Below are 19,674 nucleotides of genomic sequence, written 5' to 3' on the forward strand. Positions count from 1 at the left end.
GTCTGACACACTCATCCTCTCTACCTTGTATCTCGGTGATGAGAGCACCAGGCCTGGACTCTGTGGAGGGGTTAGAGAGAGTCATGTGTGCCGTTGTGATGGCCTCTAGCTGGGCTGGCAAATGGCAGGAACAGACTCAGAGGAACAGGAGACAGTTAGTTCCTGGTCCCAGCTGGAGAAGAGTACGTAGCAGCATTTTCTCCATGGAAGCTTGAGGAGCAGTTGACACCAAAGGGATGTGATTCTCCCTCCTTACCATTTTTTAAACTATAGCCCAAGTGATCTTGAAACTGAAACTTAGCTATGTATTCTCAGTCATCCCAATTAAACCACACCAATAATTTTCTGACTCTTAGGGTAAAGATAGACCCCTAACCATAACCTGTAATCCTCCCACACCCAATGGTCTAGCCCCTGCCTGCCGCCACAGTCTAATTTCTCACTGCTTTTCCCTTGATTCTTGCCCTCATACTACACTTAGTTTCCTTCCCTTTCTTGAGTGTTTTCTTATGCCTCCTCCTGCAGGGTCTTTAATCATCCTGGTCTTCCCCTTCTTTGCCTACAGGCATTCTTTGTATTTCAAAGACAGCTTAGTGTGACTCCCTCCAGGAAGTCTGCCCTGATTGCATTAAATCCCCCATAAGTTCTCGTTGTTCCATACATTTCCTCTTGACAGCAGTGCACCAAGCTGCAATTTCACATATATTTTTGTATTTATCAATTCCTGTTTTTCCCACTAGATGGTAAACTCCACAGCCTGTGTGTTTGTTTTGGTTCACCAGTATGTCCTTAGTGCCCACATAGAGGTTTATCAATCAACAAGCATTTCTTGAATGAGTGAGTGATTCAGAAGTACTAGCTCAGAGTTCCAGAATAATTCTGGAATTTTACAAGGAAGCAGGAACCAAAGAGAAACTTGAACATGAGTCAGCAGAAGCTTCAGCAAAGCCACAAAACACTCATGACAAATCATTCATTTCCTTGCTTTTGCTTTGTTTCCTTGGTTTGTCTCCCAGCAGTGGTTGTTGGTGGTGGGGGTGATGGTGTTGGTGGTGATAATACTGACCATCTGCCAATGGAGTTGACTGTTTACCTTAACCACAGAGGACCACTCTTGACCCTCAAGCCTCCTAAGTTAGAATCCGTTTAAAATTCAATCCTTGTTCTGCTCAGACAGGGCAAATACAGTCTAGTGCTGTCCTTTGGACCTCAACTCAACTGGAGTCCATCTTGGTCTACTAGGATAATGGACTTAGGAAACTCATCAAACTGCAGGCACCATTGGCAGGGGGAGGGGAGTTACTTAACCTACTTTAAGGAATCAACTCTTTTTAAGGGCTTTGTGCACTAATTGTATGCAAATAGGTGCTGCTAATTGCAAACACAAGATTCAAACCTAGTCAAATTAGAAAACGATTCATCAACAGTCCCTTTAGGACCCCTGCTCTCCTACATACATTTTAAAAGGCTGTTTCACGGCACAAACTTTATCATCTTTCCAACCTCCCATTTACCACTGGCTTTTTCCTGAGACTGTTGCCCCAAGAGACTCGTTGAGGACAGAAATGGTGTCCCTTCACTTTGGCCTCAATGCCCAGCTCAGCCCAGCAGGCACCTCTTTCAAAGCAAAAACACTTACTGAGGTCCTCCCCCATGCCAAGAGTTGCAAGAGGCTATGCCAGGAGAGACGGCACGCATGGACGGATAAACCATTTTTTTTTTCAAATGTCTTGCTCTCATCACCCTCTTTCAAACTTGAGCCAGTTCTTCTGTCCCAGCTCAAATCCCACCTTCCCTGAGGTGCCTGGTGGATGTGCTCAACCACCCTCAGCTCTTGTCTATTACATTTATCTGACACTTTTTGCTTATTGCTTTATACTGGGTGTGTTTTCTCATGAATTCAGCAGTCACTGATTGCTAGGGCATAAAAATCCCTGTGTGAGTAACTACAAGGGACAAAAGCTGGACAAGACTCAGACCTTGCTTTCATCAATTTTTCCTCCTCTTCAGCAGCAACATATGTCAAGGCAAGGACCATATCTTATTCATTTTCTGGTCATCTTTTCTTTCTTTTTATCACCCATAAAAAGGCAAGGCAGAGTAGCTATTACTGCACATTTTTTCAATGGTTGCATGGATGGATGCTTGGATGGATGGATGGATGGATGAATGGATATATAGACAGATGAGTGGCTGGATGGATGGATAAATGATGCATAGGTAGATGAATGGTGAAATTTTTATATTTTACTGAATATCTATAATGATATCCTAGTGGCTTGCTAAAAGTAATGTAGCAGCCCAAAGATCCAGTTTCTCTTAAGTGCTTGTGGACCATCAGTGAAAATGTCACGCCCATGCCAGGGGCTAGAAAGAGACACATAAATAAGAACATAGAAGAGCCAGGCCCTGGCCTCAAAGACCTCTTGGTATAGGAGTGTGTAATGTGAGAGTTGAGGGTGGTGGCAGGATCTATAAAAATTTCAGAAAGTACACAATACTTGATAGGTTTGCTCTTTTTTTTTAAGATTTTATTTATTTTCACATAGAAGAACTGGGGTATAGGCCAGAGGTATAGTGGGTGAGAGGTTTCACCAGAGACAGAGTGGGGAGCAGAACAGGCAGAGCTACTAATACACTGCTGCGGGGAGCAGCTGGCGAGTCAGGAGAGGTCTGCTGGCTGTGTGGGTCACCTCCCTGCCCAGAAATTGAACTCAGGCCTCAGTGGTCAAAGCACTGAGACTTAACCCCTAAGCCACCAGGGAGGCCCCCTGGATAGGTTTGTTCTTTCTCAACCAGGGAGCTCTGTAGGGAGGAGATGACTAATTCTATGGGGGATTTTTTTTCCCCTGTGGAAAAGGGAGACTTCATAGTCAGGATCAGGAGGAGAGATGAGAGGTGCCAGAGACCTGCTTTGAATAGATTTGCGGAGCTGGTTCTTGAAGTATGTTGGCCCCAAATGTGCCTCACAATCTGAAAGAGACATTCCTGAAGCCACATGTACAGAGGTGGTTGAGAGAGTGCATGGGGTGTGTGGATGCTCGGGTCACCACGAGGCAAGTAAGAGGGACAGGTTGAGAGTCCCAGAGACTTTGGGCTCAAAGGACACCTTCTTTTTACTGCAACATGTGAATACGCATGGGTGTGGTCAGCACAGGAAAGGTTCTCAAGTAGGGATCCACGTTGGAAGCACATATCATAAAAGGAAGTTTTTTTTACCTTTTTTTCAAATATCTTTTTGGCCAAACCTGTTTTTACTGCTTCTCTAACCAACTTTGCTTTTTAAAGGTTCACAGCAAAATTGAGCAGGTGTGGAAATTTCTACCTGTCCCCCGCCCCTGACTCCACACATGCACAGCCTCCCATGTTAACCTCATTAACACCCCACGAGGGCAGTAGATTTGTTACCGTCTGTGACTCTCCACTGACACACCCTTATGGATCCCAGGTCATGCTTGGCATTAGGGTCACTCCCGGTGCCGTTCATCCAGTGGACTTGGACGCGTGGACAAGGGACAGTGACAGGTGTCTGCCCTGAACTGATCAAACAGAGTAGTTTCACAGCCCTAAAGATTCTCTATTTCATTTTTTTTGAAAGCGCATCCAAATTTCTTTTTGAGATTTTTTATTTTGAAAATGTACTACAGGGGCCTCCCAGTGGCACAGTGGGTTGAGCGCCGTGCTGTGAAGCTGTCTGCAGCCTCTGCAGCGCTGGTTTGATTCCCACATGGCCCAGCAGACCTCTCCTGTCTCGCCCGCTGCTCCCCTCAGCAGTGTCTTCGGTCCGTCTGCCTGTTCTGCTCCCCACTCTGTCTCTGGTGAATCCTCTCACCCTCCCGCAGCTCTGACTGTACCCCAGTTCTTGTATAAATAAATCTTAAAAAAGAAAATGTACTACAAACAACAAATTTGGGTTCTTCTAAATATTGCCCCACTTCACTCCGGGGAAAGAGAGCAGCTGGCAAGGGTCTGGGCAGGCTACCGACTCTTTTGGAGATTGTAAAGGGAATTTCTCAGCACTTAGCTCGGAGCCTCACAAAATTCTGAAAGATAGGATGATTCCGTAAGAAAGTTTGCCGTGATTCTGAAAAATTGCAATCCATCCGAATGCATGGGTATCTTCAAGGAGAACAAATTGCCAGCAGTTTGAGGATTCTGCTCAGCCTTAAAGATCTCAGTGTCATAATGTTTGTTATCCAGGTGTTTTATTTAATAGACTTGCCCGATGTGACGTTTCATATCATCCTTTGTCTCTAGGTGATTTACTGCCAGGGAGATAATAAACACTCCAGGTTTATACACAGAAAGTCAAATACACCACGGATGTTGCATTCCAAGCTCTTTGCACATAAAGAGGCCCACGTTTTGGGGGTGTGAGGGTGGAAGGAGGTGAGCACCTGCTTTTCCAACAAGCCATACTTGTCTCCCTCCCCGTGAGGAAATAATCATGTTGCAATGCTGACACGCATGTGACGACGAAAGGAATTACTTGAGAACAACACCGTCTACTAATGTCCTTTTGGGGATCACAAGGGAGAAATATATTGGCTTGAGCTGAGGTTTTCCTTTTCTTTCTGTCCCCCTTCGTTGTCAGAACAACCACGAACATGAGTGTTTCGTGGCTTGAACTTGTCCACAGGCAGTGGCCCGCCACCGAGGGGGAGACGCCGCCTCGTCTTCAGGCCGAGACACCAGAGCAGGTGTTTCTGTGGGAACCGGGGGCCTCACCACCACACACCTTTAATCTGGGATCGTCTTTCAGGTGCAGCGCCCGTGATTCATAACTCAGTCACGTTGCCGAGGAATGTCTCCTCAGTTAGATTCTATCTCTAAGAACTTAAGTCAAGGGATTTTCAAACAGTCGCTTGATTTATGTACACGAAACTCTCACTCAGAGAAAGAACTTTTATTTGGCAAGCACCCTATGAACAGAGGCCTGGAAAAAAAAATAATTAGGGCTCTCTTCTCCTTTTTAATCTCGGAGACTTCCCCACCAGGGCGCTGGTGCTTCCCTTTGGTGCTGGTGCTTCTGTGAATTTGCAGAGAGGGTGGTGGGGCGAAGCAGGGGGCAGGATTCACCCCCCATTCGCTCTTTCTTTTGTTTGTGCGACAACTCAATTCACTGTCACCACATCAGCACATTTTTGCTGCAAATCTCAGTGCCCGCTCGCTTTCGTTTTACTTAATGCGTTTCTACATTTTCCCAAGACCACAGGAGCTGTTTTCTTGCGAGTGTCACGCCTGCCTCAAATAACTAAAATTGCCTAGGTCTTGGAATCCGAGCCTTCATATTCTCCCATATATTATTTGGTCCTATTGTTCTTTAACTTGCTCATCATTCACACAGTGAAGGAAATTCCATTTGGTCCTTTTAAAACCGCCAGACTAGCTGACTTAAACACTCAGCCCCAGTTACTTCTGGATATTTCTGTTCTTTATTGAAATGGTCCTTTTAATGTCATCTTTAATTTAATCAAATAGTGTCATCAAAATAACATTTACTCTATTACTGCAAATTCACTGCATTATTAACTAGTGTAACTAGACAAAAAAGATGGTACAAACCCCCATGGAAATATATACTTACTGTAAAAATGGATACAGTTCATAGATGTTCTATATTTAATTTGCAGTTTCAAAGCACTCTCTATGGAGAGGTTTTATGGTTCTGAAATAATTTAAAAACACACTTTACTACAATCCATAGCAGGTAGTTTTTGCCAATTTGGGAAGTTATGGTGGCTTGTACTTTCTAAAGTAAGCTGAACTATATTTTTTAACAGTGATGCACCTCTCTCCCATTAGAATGGAGTCTACCCCCACACCACAGGAGGTATAGCCAAAGACCCCCAAGTCCTCCTTTGGTACCCTCAAACAACTCAAACACACATATAGCACAGTATTTGCGGGGGTCACCAGTTTCCGATTAGCCTGATAAGAAACAATTGCTCATCGCCGCCTCTTCAGATAGTTGATCAGAGGGTGTTTGGGGCAGAGGGTAAAGAGTAAGCAGGTCATGTAATTTCAAAACCCTTCTTTTGACTCAACAACAAGAAAAACATGTTTGCTGCATTTAACTCCATGGGTTCAGCATAACACAGTGAAAAGAACCTTTCTTGGATTGGGAGGCGTGAGTTCTGAGTTCGAGTATCTGACAGGTCGTGTTTTCTCATCAGCGAAAAGAGGGAGTTGCATTATGGTGAGACCCTTTATCTCATCCATAATCCAATATTTTTTAAATGCTTGTCTACCTGCTTTTTCTTAAGATCAATAATGCCATCTTCCAATTAGAATTTTTTATCAGAATTTGCCACTAGTGATTTCTTTCTACAGTAAGAAAGTAAAATATCAATGTAGCATCTCTTTCAACATTTACATTTTTCTCCCTTCCAAGAAATTCTGCTCTTGGAAGGATATTGGAGATTTATAAAGTTATTTATTTTTAAAAGACTGCTTTTCTCCTGTTGCTGTGTCTGCAGCTTCCCATGTGCTGTGCTAGGCCCTGAGAAAGCAGACACCTAGGTTCAAGGCTTCTGTATTACAGAAATTAAAATCTATTAGGGGATACAAACATATGAAAAGAATGATCAAATAATTCAGATGTTGTAGTAGAAGTCTTCACAGGGTCAACCATCCATCTGTCCTGTTTATCCCTCCTTTGGCACATTTATCTGTCCATCTTTCCATCTATACATCCATCGTCTGAATGTCTGCCCATCCAACCACCCACCTCTAGGATATTCAGAACCGTCACTGCTGATTTTCAGTGTGATGCTTAACCAGGTGTCTTGGTCAACAAAGAGCTTGTCAACAAAGCCTGCAGAATAACATGGAGGTCCTGCTACTGATGAGACCCCAGGGTGTGTATGAGATGTGATATCATAAGGCCTGGAAATCATCCTAAAGTCAAGTGCACAGATTGATAAATCCTAGACAAGTAAGAGGAGGGGGCACGAAATGTGCTCCATCATTGCTTCTCTGTCCAAGTGGAATCATGTGGGGATTGCAAAAGTCCTGATGCCTGAGTTTCTCTTCTGGGAAGTTCGGTTTATTTGGGTTAGGGTAAAATCTCACTAGGTGATTGCAATCTGCAGACAAAAGGTGTGTATGAGGGAAGATTTTTCTGGATGACTAAAGGAAACACCAGTGGTGTCTACGCCTTCAGTATATCACTAGGGGGTGTATGGTGCATTGGTGGGTCAGATACATTTAAAGGAGCCACTAGTGGGTTAAATTTCATAGGAGTCAGGTGCAGGAGTGTATATTGTTGATCAGACAGCAGAGACCCGACTGGGGCAGCAAGAATGATTCCAGTGCCTCTTGTTTTGTATATATAATTGCTAATACCTGGCTTACAATTTTGACACCATCCATCCCCACCAAATGGCCATGATTTGGGCCACAGGTCAAAAACACCATTGCCTCTGGCTAGAAGAGACAGGAAACAATATAACCAAGTGTTCCAATCCCTTGGTGTAGAGCTTGACTTGTGGTTTGTGCAAAAACAAGTCAGTGTTTGTCCCCCAGTGACCGCCTGACGTTACGCTTTCTTTGGCTATCTAGACTACAGTTCTGAAAAACTCCAGGCTTAGGATGAAAGGATACTGTTACCCAAAGGAAACCATTCACTTACTTTAGGTTAAAGCCACTGGAGATTGCAAAGCCTGTCTCATTTTGTCCCATTCTAAAGGGAAGGGCATGGATCCATGATTTAGCAGGTATTTATTGAGTCAGGAACTGTCAGGCATGGAATGGATCCATTGGTAAGAAAGGGAAAAATGATCTCCACCTCTTGGTATCTCACAACCCAGAGGAGACAGAGAGCTGAATTAGGAAGCTCAGCATATACAGTGTCATCAGCCACTGGTGTGTCATCAGCCACTGGCGTTTGTGTCTCTATAATAAAGGAATATATCAGTTCACCCAAAAGAAGGATCATAATTAACCCTGAAAGTTCGTTTCAAATTTGCTGCTTTATTTTTCTTTTTTCTTTTCTTTTTTTTTTTAAGATTTATTTATTTATGCATACAAGAGCTGGGGTACAAGTCAGAGATGCGGGGGTAGGAGAGTGAGAGGATCCTCCAGAGACAGAGTGGGGAACAGAACAGGCAGATTGAGTGAAATACACTGCTGAGGGGAACAGCAGGCAAGATAGGAGAGGTCTGCTTCGCCATGTGGGTTGCTTTCTGTCTGGGGATCAAACTCATGCTGCAGAGGCTGTGGATTGCATCATAGTGCGGTGCTTAACCCCTTGCGCCAACAGAAAAGCCCCCTATTTTTATTTTTTTTTGTTAAATTGGCGTCGTCTTTTCTTGAATCCCTGCCCCCACTGGCATATCTATTACACACACATACACACTCGCACACATGCGCACACACACACAGAGATTTCATCTGAAGATTTTATGTTAAAGGTGTACTTGTTTTGGTATCCAAATCCCCTTAGCTTCTTGGGAACATAAGAATCTATAGTGTATTCTCCATAGAATATCTTTGGGGGAAAGAAATTACTCACTTGTAATTGAACGTCTCAGAAAGTAATCAGCTCCATAGATCTGTGCCGGCGACCTGCAAACCCTTGAGATTCTGGTGTTCTCAACTAAAGGTATGAATTTCCTTAAAAAAAGACTCAAGCCAAGCATTCAAGGGTTTTGTTCCAGATCATGCTCTACCTAACACCCAGGTGGCCCTTCATCCACAGGGTGGATGATATCTGAAAATAGGTTTAAATAGGTTGGTAAGAAAAAATGGGGAAGATTGTCATAAGTGATTTTTTTTAATTGACCTAACAATGGTTTACAATGCTGTCTGATGCCAAAGTATAGGCTCACCCTCTTCGGATGAATGTCACCATGCTATACCCTAAAGCACCCATAGTCTTCCCCCATAGACCATTGGGTCCCCTTCGCATATTAGTGATTTTTACATGATGACTGTATTACTGGGCTGATGATTATACAATTGAAAGTGGCTAAGTCAATGAGCTTCTCTGTAAAATAGTTGGCTTAAGAATAGTAAATAGTAAAATAGTAAAATAGTTGGTTAAGAAATTTTTGTTTTTGACCAGAGATGAATGGATGGATGGATGGATGCATGGATGGATGGAAATGGAAGGTATGAATGAAAGAAACTGCTCCTTTTAAGGGAATCTTTATAAAGAGACCTTGATCTTCAAACCATTACATGCAATAGAATCACTCTTGTGGGTCTGATAAAATAAAAATTTTCTATAGTGTTACTTCTAGAGATCCTGATCTGGTAGATCTGGAGAGGAATTTGAGGATCTGTTATTTTTTCAACAAGTATCCCCAGTTATCAGTGTAGGTTGTATTGCCCTCCTGAATCCTAATTTATCTCTATTTTGATGACATCTTCTATTTTATTGATTTTGTAGAAATCGTGTAGTTCCACCTTGCTGCTTTCAGGTTCATGTCAATGGCATTTTGGAGGGACTGAGGGTGAACGCAGTAGGTAGTCAGGCCTCTGTTGCCAGAGGCAACTCACTTATCCCCCATCAGGGCCACCCTTCCAGATGCTCCTAAGCGAGCCTAGATGTTCCTTCTACCTGTGATCCAGTGGGCCAGGCCATAAGGAAGCTTTGGGAAGAAATGACCTTGAGCTGATCAAGGGAGTGAGTTTCGTCATCTGTACTAGCATGTCTCCCAGAGAAAAGAGAGCCAACGCGTTGACAAGAACACTCACCCTATGGTATGAAATGGAGGTGGCCTCTCCTTGCTCCTTCCCCATGGCTGCATCTCACACCAGCGGGCAGAAATATGAGGTCAGTTGTTCCATCCATTTTTTTTTTTTCTAGAAAAGTCTGACTGTGAAAGAAGAAAGAAAATGTCTGAAGGAGCTAGATGAGCACTGCTAGGTGGCTGAGGAGTTTCACACTTTCGTGATTTCCTCAAACACTGAGGTTACTCTCATGGATGACAGTCATTTTCTAAGAAAGTGAGATGGCCTCACATCGTGTTAAAAGGCTTAAATAATGTATTCTGTCAGACAATTCTCTGAAATGGTTTTCCAAGTGAATGCATCAGAAAGTGCCTAGAAAGAATGCCTGGCAGGGGGAGAGGAGGGCGTTGAGAAAATGTGAACTGCCTGAATTAGAATGTAACGTGAGGTGTATCACACAGACGGTCAGATACACACACATGGGACAGAGTTCAGTGAACTTCCCCTCACTCTAGACCTATGTAAACACGAGCTAGCCCAGGAGAAACATCTCCAACATCTCACAGGCTCACTTGTGCCCATTTCTAATCAATAACTCTCACCATCACCAAGTGCTAACCACTGTTCTGATCTCTATCACCATAGGTTTCATTTTGGGTGCTATATAAATGAATCATAAAGAACACACTCTTGTGCCTGGCTGCTTTTGCTCACCATTCTGTTGTGGGGTTCATCTCCTGTCTGCCTTTCTTTTTCATTGCTGTGTAGTATGCCCTTCCTTCCACCAACATTCTTTATTATTACAACTGTCGAACATACGTAAAAATTGAAAGAGTTACACAGCTAATGTGTGTCTCCTCAATTTACAATAAACATTTCACTCTACTTGCAAGTAACCCATTTTGCCATCCCATCATCAATCATTGTATTTCTATTTTTTAAAAAGATTTTATTTATTTTTGGGCCTCCCTGGTGGCGCAGCGGTTGAGTGCTGGGTTGTGAAGCTGCCCGCAGCCTCTGCAGCGCCAGTTCGATTCCTGGCTGCTCCCCGGCCACCAGAGGAGGGTCCCACATGGCGCGCAGACCTCTCCTGCCGCCCGCTGCTCCCCTCAGCAGTGTGCTTCGTTCCTTCTGCTTGCTCTGCTTCCAGCTCTGGGACTGGTGAATTCTCTCACCCTCCTGCGCTTCTGACTATACCCAATGCATGTATAAACAAACAAACAAATAAAAAACATGCCTCTATAAAAAAAAAAGATTTTATTTATTTTTGCATAGAAGAACTGGGGTGTAGGCCAGAGGTGTGGGTGGTAAGAGGATTTACCAGAGACATAGTGTGGAGCAGAACAGGTGGATCTACTGGAATACACTGCTAAGGGGAGCAGCAGGAGAGACAGGAGAGGTCTGTGCCACATGTGGGTCAGCTCCCTGGTCGGGGATCCAGCACAGGCCATAGTCATTTCTCTCCTACTGCTTAAATATGTGTATCATCCTGGTATTATTGAGCTAGAGTTTGATATTTGTAGTTGTGCTGTTGAGGAGATGCATATACATACAGATAGATCGATTGATCGATCGATGGATAGATAATTAGGATGATGTAATGATAAAGCTATTAAGAACCAGCATTTACCAGACATTGCACTAAGCACATGTCATGTATGCATAGATTGCTGCTTCCATCTTAAGGTTCAGAAACTGGGTCCTGAAGATGCTATCCACTTGCTTTCATTTACAGAGAAAGTGGATTATCCCTGTATTGTAGTTGACTTCCAAAGCCAATTTGTCAACATGTGATCCACTTGAATCTGAGTTTACAAACTTGTTTTGCTCCCTATCTATGCCATTTACTACCTGTGTGTCTTTGGAAAATTGAAACAACCTCTCTGAACCTCAAGTTTATCAAGTATTTAAATGGAGACAATATTAATAATAATTTCACAGAGTTGTTATTGACTATCAAGTGAAAGTTTTAAATGTCTAGGAAGTTACCTATATCATTCAGATTTATAGGCTAACACTTTCCACTAGAAGATTCCAGAACTGTTAATGTTTATAGAACAAACCATGTTACTTAACCCAGTTTAGTGGTTGTTGCCATTGTTTGTTTTGACTTTGTCCTTGCCGAATTGTGATTTGATTCCATTTAAGCAGCTCCCTCTGCAAACACAAACTCTGCTCTTCTCTATCTCTTCACTCAGTGATGTTATAATATCTAGAGGCTTATTGATTATTTGTTTGATTCTATTGTGGGCACAGGAGCAGTTCTTAGATTAAGACTATTAGATTTTCCCAAACGGTATTGCTGTGGTTTATACAATTGGACGAAACGGGTGATCTAATTTGGACTCAATTTGCTCGAAAGTAGAGCTGGAGGAGAGAGGTGCTATGATTTGGTTCTGAGTCTGAGAACAAGTAGAAAAAAAGTTATCTCCAGGTGATATCTGTGTGCCTCATCAACTCCAGATACACTGAGTGAGCAGGTCTGCAAATTCAAAGTTTTTTTGCTTGGTTTCTTTTCTATGAGCTCAAGGATCCGGCTTTACCTATCCAACTGAGATATTAAACCCACTGATATAATTTATTTTTCTACATGAAATAGCTCAGGGGGAAAAAAAAGGACCAGGTGGAGTTTTCTTGAGATGCTGAATAAGAAACTATGGGTTAAGATTTGCTCAGAGGGCCTCCCCGGTGGCGCAGTGGTTGAGCGCTGGGTTGCGAAGCTGTCCGCAGCCTCTGCAGTGCCAGTTCGATCCCTGGCCGCCGGACGAGGGTCCCACATGGAGCGCAGACCTCTCCTGCTGCCCGTTGCTCCCCTCAGCAATGTACTTTGTCACTCTTCCTGTTCTGCTCTCCGCTCTGGCTCTGGTGAATTCTCTCACCCTCCCGCATTTCTGACTGTACTCAGTGCTTGTATAAATAAATAAATAAATCTTTAAAAAAAAAAATTTGCTCAGAGCTGTTAGGATGAGACCAAATGGAAAATGGTGCTTGTTTTCTTTTAGTGTGTCTCTCCGCTGCTTCCCCTGGCATCTGAACATATTTTGATTATACCTCCTGTAGAAGTTTTTGTGCTGCTTTTTACGTTAACACTATCACACAGTTCCATGATACTATTGTCTGTTCATCAATATCACTTTGAATGATGCATATATATTCCATTTATTGGCTATTATTGTAATTTAGCCAACCATCCTAATACTGAAAATTGAGATTGCTTCAAGATTTTCCTAAAGACTAAAATGTAACCTGTGAGTGTTTTAGACTAATACAATATAAAATAGCTGACTATTTCCTAAGAGTAGATTTCTAGAAGTAGAAAAGCAGTGTGAACGTGTGTGTACTTTTTTTAAGGGTTTTTTTGTGGGTTACCACTTACCTGCTGTGTCTAGGTTTCCAAATCTGTGAAATGGGAATAATAATGAGTTGTTGCGAGGACTGAATTAGTTAATAGACATAAAGCAAAGTGTGTCTGGCATATAGTAAGGGCTGGGTAGTTATCATCTGTTATTTCTATCATTAACCATTATCATTGCTTTACTGAAGGATCTATAGAATGCACAAATCATCCAAAGGATTCCTTTAATCACTGTTCCAGTTTCTCCCCTTCTAAAACTTCCTCCCATAGTCACTCAGCAGCTCTCCAAAGCTGATTTACATTTCAGCCAGTTGTTCCCAGAATAGCTGCCCTTCTGAGCAGTCCCCCAACCCTGAATGGGATCCGGCAGGAAAGAGGCAGGCACATGGTCCAGAATACATTCCCAATGGGTGAATCCACCCTGGACAATTGAGAGGTGACCATTCCTGCCTACGCAGGCTGTCAAAGGCAACTGACCACAGGAAACAGCCAAGACTGGAACACATAGATTTGACTTGTGAGGGTCAGTGGATGGATGAAGGGTCACGATGAAGGTCAAGAGCTGACTCAGGAGGACACTACTGCCGGTAAAGGCACAGAGTTCCAGATCTATAGACAAAGGAGTGCAGGATGGGAGAGAATGAGGGTTGACTTTGCAGAAAGCATTCTGAGACAGAGCAGCAGCTGGAGGAGGAGGTAACAGAAGATTCCCCGTCTTGTGTCCTCACTTCTCATTTTGCAGTGACCCCAGTACATTAAGTCTGTGTGTATGTTTTTTATATTTATTTTATTTATTTATGCATTCAAGAGCTGGGGTACAAGCCAGACATGTGGGGCGAGGTGGGGGTGAGTGGTGAGAGGATTCACGAGAAACAGAGTGTGGAGAACAAGTGGATTGACTGAAATACACTGCTGAGGGGAGCAGCGGGTGAGACAGGTGAGGTCTGCTGCACCATGTGGGTCACCTCCCTGGCTGGAGATCGAACTTGTGCTGCAGTGGCTGCGGACAGCTTCATGGTGTTGCGTCTTAACTCCTTGTGCCAACAGGGAGGCCTGTGGGTGTATGTGTTTAATTTCCCTTCCCTCAGAGTTCTCTAAGAGCCAGGAACAGACCTTTTCCCCTCGTTTCTCACTCTGAGTGTAGGGTGTAGATGATCCATTTGGGTGGTTGAACGAATGAGTGAGTGAATGAGCGAATGGATTATTTCCACACTCTGCAGAAGTTTTACCTATCAAGGCCCTATTAGAGGACTATAACCTCCAACTCCAGGCCACAGCCACGTGCTCTGAGCCCTGAACATTCTGCGTGGATGGAGAGAAATTGACATGGCTGACTGCCAGAGAGGCCAGGTCCGGCTGGTGTCCCTACAGTTCTCCAGGGAGTTCTCGCCAGCGTCGCGAAATGGGGCAGCAGTCTTAATTATGGATGCAATTATGTTTCATTGTTAGTCATCACGAACAGAGGGACAGTACAGCGACTGTGACCACTGCATTTCATGTGTCTACTCTGACCTCAAAGCAGTGGGGCGGGCTTTTCCCAAGGACCCTGTCGATGGAGACAATGAACACTGGCCCCAGCTGCTAAGAAAGCCGGGAACCAGAGAGCAGAACATGTCTTTTCTCTCTTCTTCTTTTTCTTCGTCTTTTTTTAAAAAAAAAAAAACCATGCTCATTGGTTTTAGGAATCATTAGCATGGTAAAGATTAAAGCTATTGGAGATAGCACAGATTGTTTCATTTTATTATGTTCAATTGGATTGGATCCGAGCCATTTGCAAAGTGCAGTATTACCATAAGAAGGGACTTGGAATGTTTGTCACATAATACCCCTTCGTGGAGAAGGCAGTTTCTTAAAATTAAAAAAAAAAAAAAAAAAAAAGACTTGAAACAGCGCAGCTTTCTTCTGCCTTCTAAAGTACAACCCACTAGACCTCTCTGCCCAGTTGGATTGCCTGGGACCAGATGAATAGCCTACCTATGTGGTCCCAGTGGCCTTTGTCCTTAGTGCCTTCAAGGGACAAGGTCAAGCAGATCAAGTTCAAGACCCCACACTGCTCTTTCTACCAGAGCTGTTGGCTCTTACCTACCTTCAATTGCTGTGTATACCTTTGGTGCTGTTCAATAAAAAGGGGGGCTTTAATCCCCCTTTTTGCTGCTTTAACAACAAAATTGTTGTATAGAAAACATTTGAAAGAAGCCAGTTACAAGGGGTCACATGATTCCATTTATATGAAACATTTAGAAGAGACAAATCCACAGAGGTAGAGAGCAGATCAGTGGCTGAGCTACCAGGACTGAGTGGGCATGGAGGAGTTGGGCATGACAGCTCAGGGAGCTGGAGAAACTTTGGGGATCATGAAAATGTCCTAAAATCCATGTGGTGGTCTTGGCACATGTCTGAATGCTGCATTTCAGAGGGGAGAGAGAACTGGATGGCATGTGAACTAGATCTCAATCAATCTGTTAAAAAGTACTATGAACACGGTGATGAAATTCAATGAGCCTGATGCTCTTGTCCCCCAGATGCCCTCATTTAAGTCTTCGCTGGGACAGAAGCCCAAGTACGGCCTGAGCAGTGCAAAGTGGAAAGAGTCTATCACCTCCGCCTCGAGCACCCTGCTTCTATTAATGCCACCTCTGAAGCCATTAGTTCTTTTGATAGTTACATCATCATGTTGATTTTCAATTACAGAATTGGACTTTTCCCTGTGCTCTTAGAATTTTATTTGATTCTCTGTCTCCCTCTCACACAGCATAACCTTCTGGAAGGCAGTTTCCACTTCACTGGATGCTATTTTTCAGTAATATTAATTGCAATGACCTCCTATATGGCATGGTACTTGTTGCTGAGAACATAGAATAACTAAGACATAATTCTTGCTCTAGAAAGCTCACAGTTTAAGTGGGCAAAAACTGGTACAATCTAGTGAAACCAGGAAAGATTTCCACCAAGAGCTTTTATTTGATCTTGGGTCGAGTGAGCCATCGAAATTTACCCATCATGGACACAGAAGTGTAAGACATTCAAGGTGGAAGGAACGGTATGGGACACCCCCAGAGCTTGGTAGAGCTTCCCAGGTGGGGTTTGAGTGTGTCCACCTGCCCTGTACACAGAGCCTTCTTCTTCCTTCCGTCTCTGCAGCAAACTCTGTCCTGAAGGAGGATCTCCCCTCACCCCCAGCGACCCCATCTCTCCGAAGAGAGCAGCTTTCCCTCTGTGGACCAGCGAGGAGGCGGCTCAGGGCAGCTGGCAGAGCTATGGCCTTTCCAGATGAAACGGGGCTCCCCGGACATCAGCTGCCATGCTCAGAGGGGCGTTCAGACAAAGAGCTAAATTTAAATTCATGTAATGTTGCTGTTTGTAACGTTGAATACTTAAGACATCTGCTCAAAGTCTAGCATTATAAATGAATGGAAAGGATCCAGGAGTGCTCTCTGGGATAGGAGCTGTTAAGTGAGTCCCACACATTTCAAAGCAGGATCTTAATCAGACATTATTTATATCTATAATATTTTACAAATTAAAAGCAGTAGAGATAGTCACCGGAAGGATGTCAGCAAGCAGGGTTTAAAAAAAAGAACGTGCAGCCTAGGAGAGAGGCCTATCCTCTCTGGGGGGGGGGAGGGCGAAAAGGAGCAAATTTACCGTCACTGGCAGGTGTCTCAATGTCCCACTTAAATTAAATGGCACTTGTCATAAAGTAGCACGGGCAATGCACACCCCACCCTCTGTTTCTGTTTCGGCTGCAGAGCCCATTTTTCTTTCTCTTTCTTCAGCCACCATCTCCTCCCTGACACTCGGTCACCACGGCTCCTACTTTATTATTTCCTTTTACTTTAGTTCATTATGCTCTGTGATTCAGTGGAAACATAAAAAATGGTTCTTAATTTTAATTAATGGCAAACTTAGAACTGGCCCATTTAATAAATCTGTTCTCTGAACTTAACAAGTCTCCTCGCCTGTAAGGACCTCCTGTCATTTTATTAGTGCCACAGTCTCCCAACCGAATGGCTGAGTAATTGACAAAAACTGCAGGTAAGGCATGAGACACTTAATTGATTCATACGATCCTTTCCGAGGAACGCACTGAAGAGTTAATTATTTTTCCTGCAGTTGGGACTCAGCTGTTGTTTCCACTGGGATTAAACAGCTGTCAGCATTGTTAATGACATCAAATTCATGCATTAAAATCCACTCATTCCCTTCCCATATAAAGTGGGGTTGCGGAAATCTCTGCCACATCCCCCTTTGTGAAGGAGTGAAAATCCAGGGAAAGATAACGGCCCTTATTACAAAACCACAGACCGGAGCTTGTGTTGATGGAATCTCGTAATGAGTAATTAAGCCGCTTTGCAAAAGTCGGGCTGTCATGTTGGCATTTGGGTACTTAGGTTCCCTAGTGGAAGCAGCTGGGTAGACTGGGAAGGTGATAAAGGGAAGAAAAATAGAATTCTCCTAGAGCTATCTCCTCTTTTTTTTTTTAACTACCCAAAACAGAGTTACTAAATAATGAGCCAACCAAAAATGAACTTTTGTTTGTTCTTAAAGCATCTGCCAATTTCTTCAAACATCTGTAACAAAATGTCGGTTGAATGAGAAGTCTCCCTTCTTTTTCTTGGACACTTTTCTTTCTGTCTAGATCTCCCAAACTGGAATAGAGCACACTTCAGCGTTTTGTTATTGTTTGCTTTGCTCTGCTCTGTCCTGTTCTCCTAAGCACTGTCTTAGCCAATGAAAGCTTAAATCCTGTCATTTTATTTAGCTTGAGATTGAGAAATCTGTCCCCGAAGTAAAAAATCTACAGAAGGGTTTGCGTGTGGCTTCGCCAACACTCTTTCCCATACAGAGAGGAAAGCGGGGGCCACAAGGTGGGGGTGGCAGCACCAGAGCTCATGACTGAGGACCCCACTTTCTGTGATAAATAGAAATGGGAAATCACCACCACCAACCAGGGAAAAGAATGTATGTGCAGAATTTGGCTTTCCCTTTGAGTTTATTTATCCCACCTAACATTACCAATGCAAGGATTCGTTTAAGGTAATCGTGTTGTTAGTGTGTCTTCTCTTGCCTGGAAGGACACCTCACCTTTTTTGAAATCACCTCACCTTTTTGAAATCACCTCACCTTTTTTGAAATCACCTCACCTTTTTTGTTGACCATTTAGAATTATTTTCTAAAATGTTTCCCCTTTCTAAAGAAAAGAATCTTGCACTCAAAAAGTGCACGCTCCCCACTTGTGCCCCAGAAAGTGCAGTGTGGTTGCACAAGTTACACAATATCAGGCTGTGGCTTAGCCTCATTCATGCTGGAGCACAGAGGACGGCAAGGCATGAGGGAAATGCAGTGGAGAGTATGCAGAATGGACGAGAACAGCATCATCAGAGGGCCAAGTCTTTCGGATTTGTGCTAGAGAAAACCCATCTCTAAGGGAAGCACAGAAGCACGGGAGCAAAGCAGTTAAATAACCACCTTCCAGTCCAGATAATAAACTCGGAGAGTTTTATGTGTCACATCAATAAACATCTTAATTGAACAGCATGAGGCTTCTCCCCTAACACAAGCGGCTCACTGCGCTGGCCCCTACACACTCCGAAGAGTCTTGGTGAAGGAGGAAAGCTCTCAGGCTCCTGCTTGGGGCCCAGATGAAGCTTCCAAGTGCCAGGCCCAGATGTGATGGGATGACTGATGGGATGATCAATGCAGATTATCAACCAAAAGAAAGCATACCTTATTTTTCAAAAGTATCATGTTATACGCGAGGAAGTCCTTCTGTTTGGTTTTGCTTTGGCTGTAGCAAAAGCCTAATATTCCTGACTCTCAGGAAACATTACCTGACTCACTTGCCCAGCCTGAGTGGTTCATGATACCCACGGCCAGTCTCTAGGGTGGGGCCTCCAGCCCCCCAACCTCCGGAATGGGATGTTTAGGGCGTATCCTCCCAAGGCCTGCAACCCAGGGCCGGGAAGCAGAGGCAATTTATTACCCCAGCTTCCCGTCCACAGGAGGCCCGGGGAGGCCTTGAAATTCGCAGCTGCAAGTCAAATTCCACCAGCACAGTCACGGAATTTAATGAGGCCTCTCCGGACACAAAGAGAGATGGACATTTCTAGGCTTGCTGGCTCGGGTCCCTAAGCCCCTCCTCTCTCCAGATGAGACCTTGCCAAAGGCCTCTCATCTGGGCATGGCTGGGTCTCTCCTTTTGCTTTGTCCTTCCACATTTCACTTGTGGACCCCAGAATTTATGACAACAAATTAAAGACACCCACCCCAACAGTCAACATTGTTAAGCTTTACAGTGAAGTTTAGTGAGGGCTCACGAGAGTGACCACATCTGAACCAGGAGTTCTCAACAGGGGCCAGTTTTGCCCCCAGGAGACACCTGGCAGGATTGGAAACATTTTTGGTGATAACTGGGGAGGAGAGAGGGCTGGCGGGCTACTGGCTTGTAAGGTGTGGTGACCAGGCATCCTGCAGGGAACAGGACAGTCGCAGGCAACAAAGAATTATCTAGGCCCAGATATGGATGATGTTGAGGCTGAGAACTCCTGGCCCAGGTGTTCCTCAACCTTCTATCCCTGCCACCCCCAGCGCCTTTGTTGGACATGATTTTTCTAATCTCTGGGGCATGCAACTGTAATGCC

At 44.0% G+C, this 19,674-nt stretch overlaps 1 protein-coding gene across 1 annotated transcript in view; it reads left to right on the forward strand.

Moving 5' to 3' along the window:
* WWOX (WW domain containing oxidoreductase) overlaps positions 1–19,674 on the forward strand; it is a gene marked incomplete at both ends in the record, with an annotated part of 917,223 nt that overhangs the window by 686,515 nt on the left and 211,034 nt on the right. The window lies entirely within an intron of this gene.

Source organism: Talpa europaea (genome assembly GCF_964194135.1).
Source record: "Talpa europaea genome assembly, chromosome: 16".
Classification (NCBI taxonomy): Eukaryota; Metazoa; Chordata; class Mammalia; order Eulipotyphla; family Talpidae; genus Talpa; species Talpa europaea.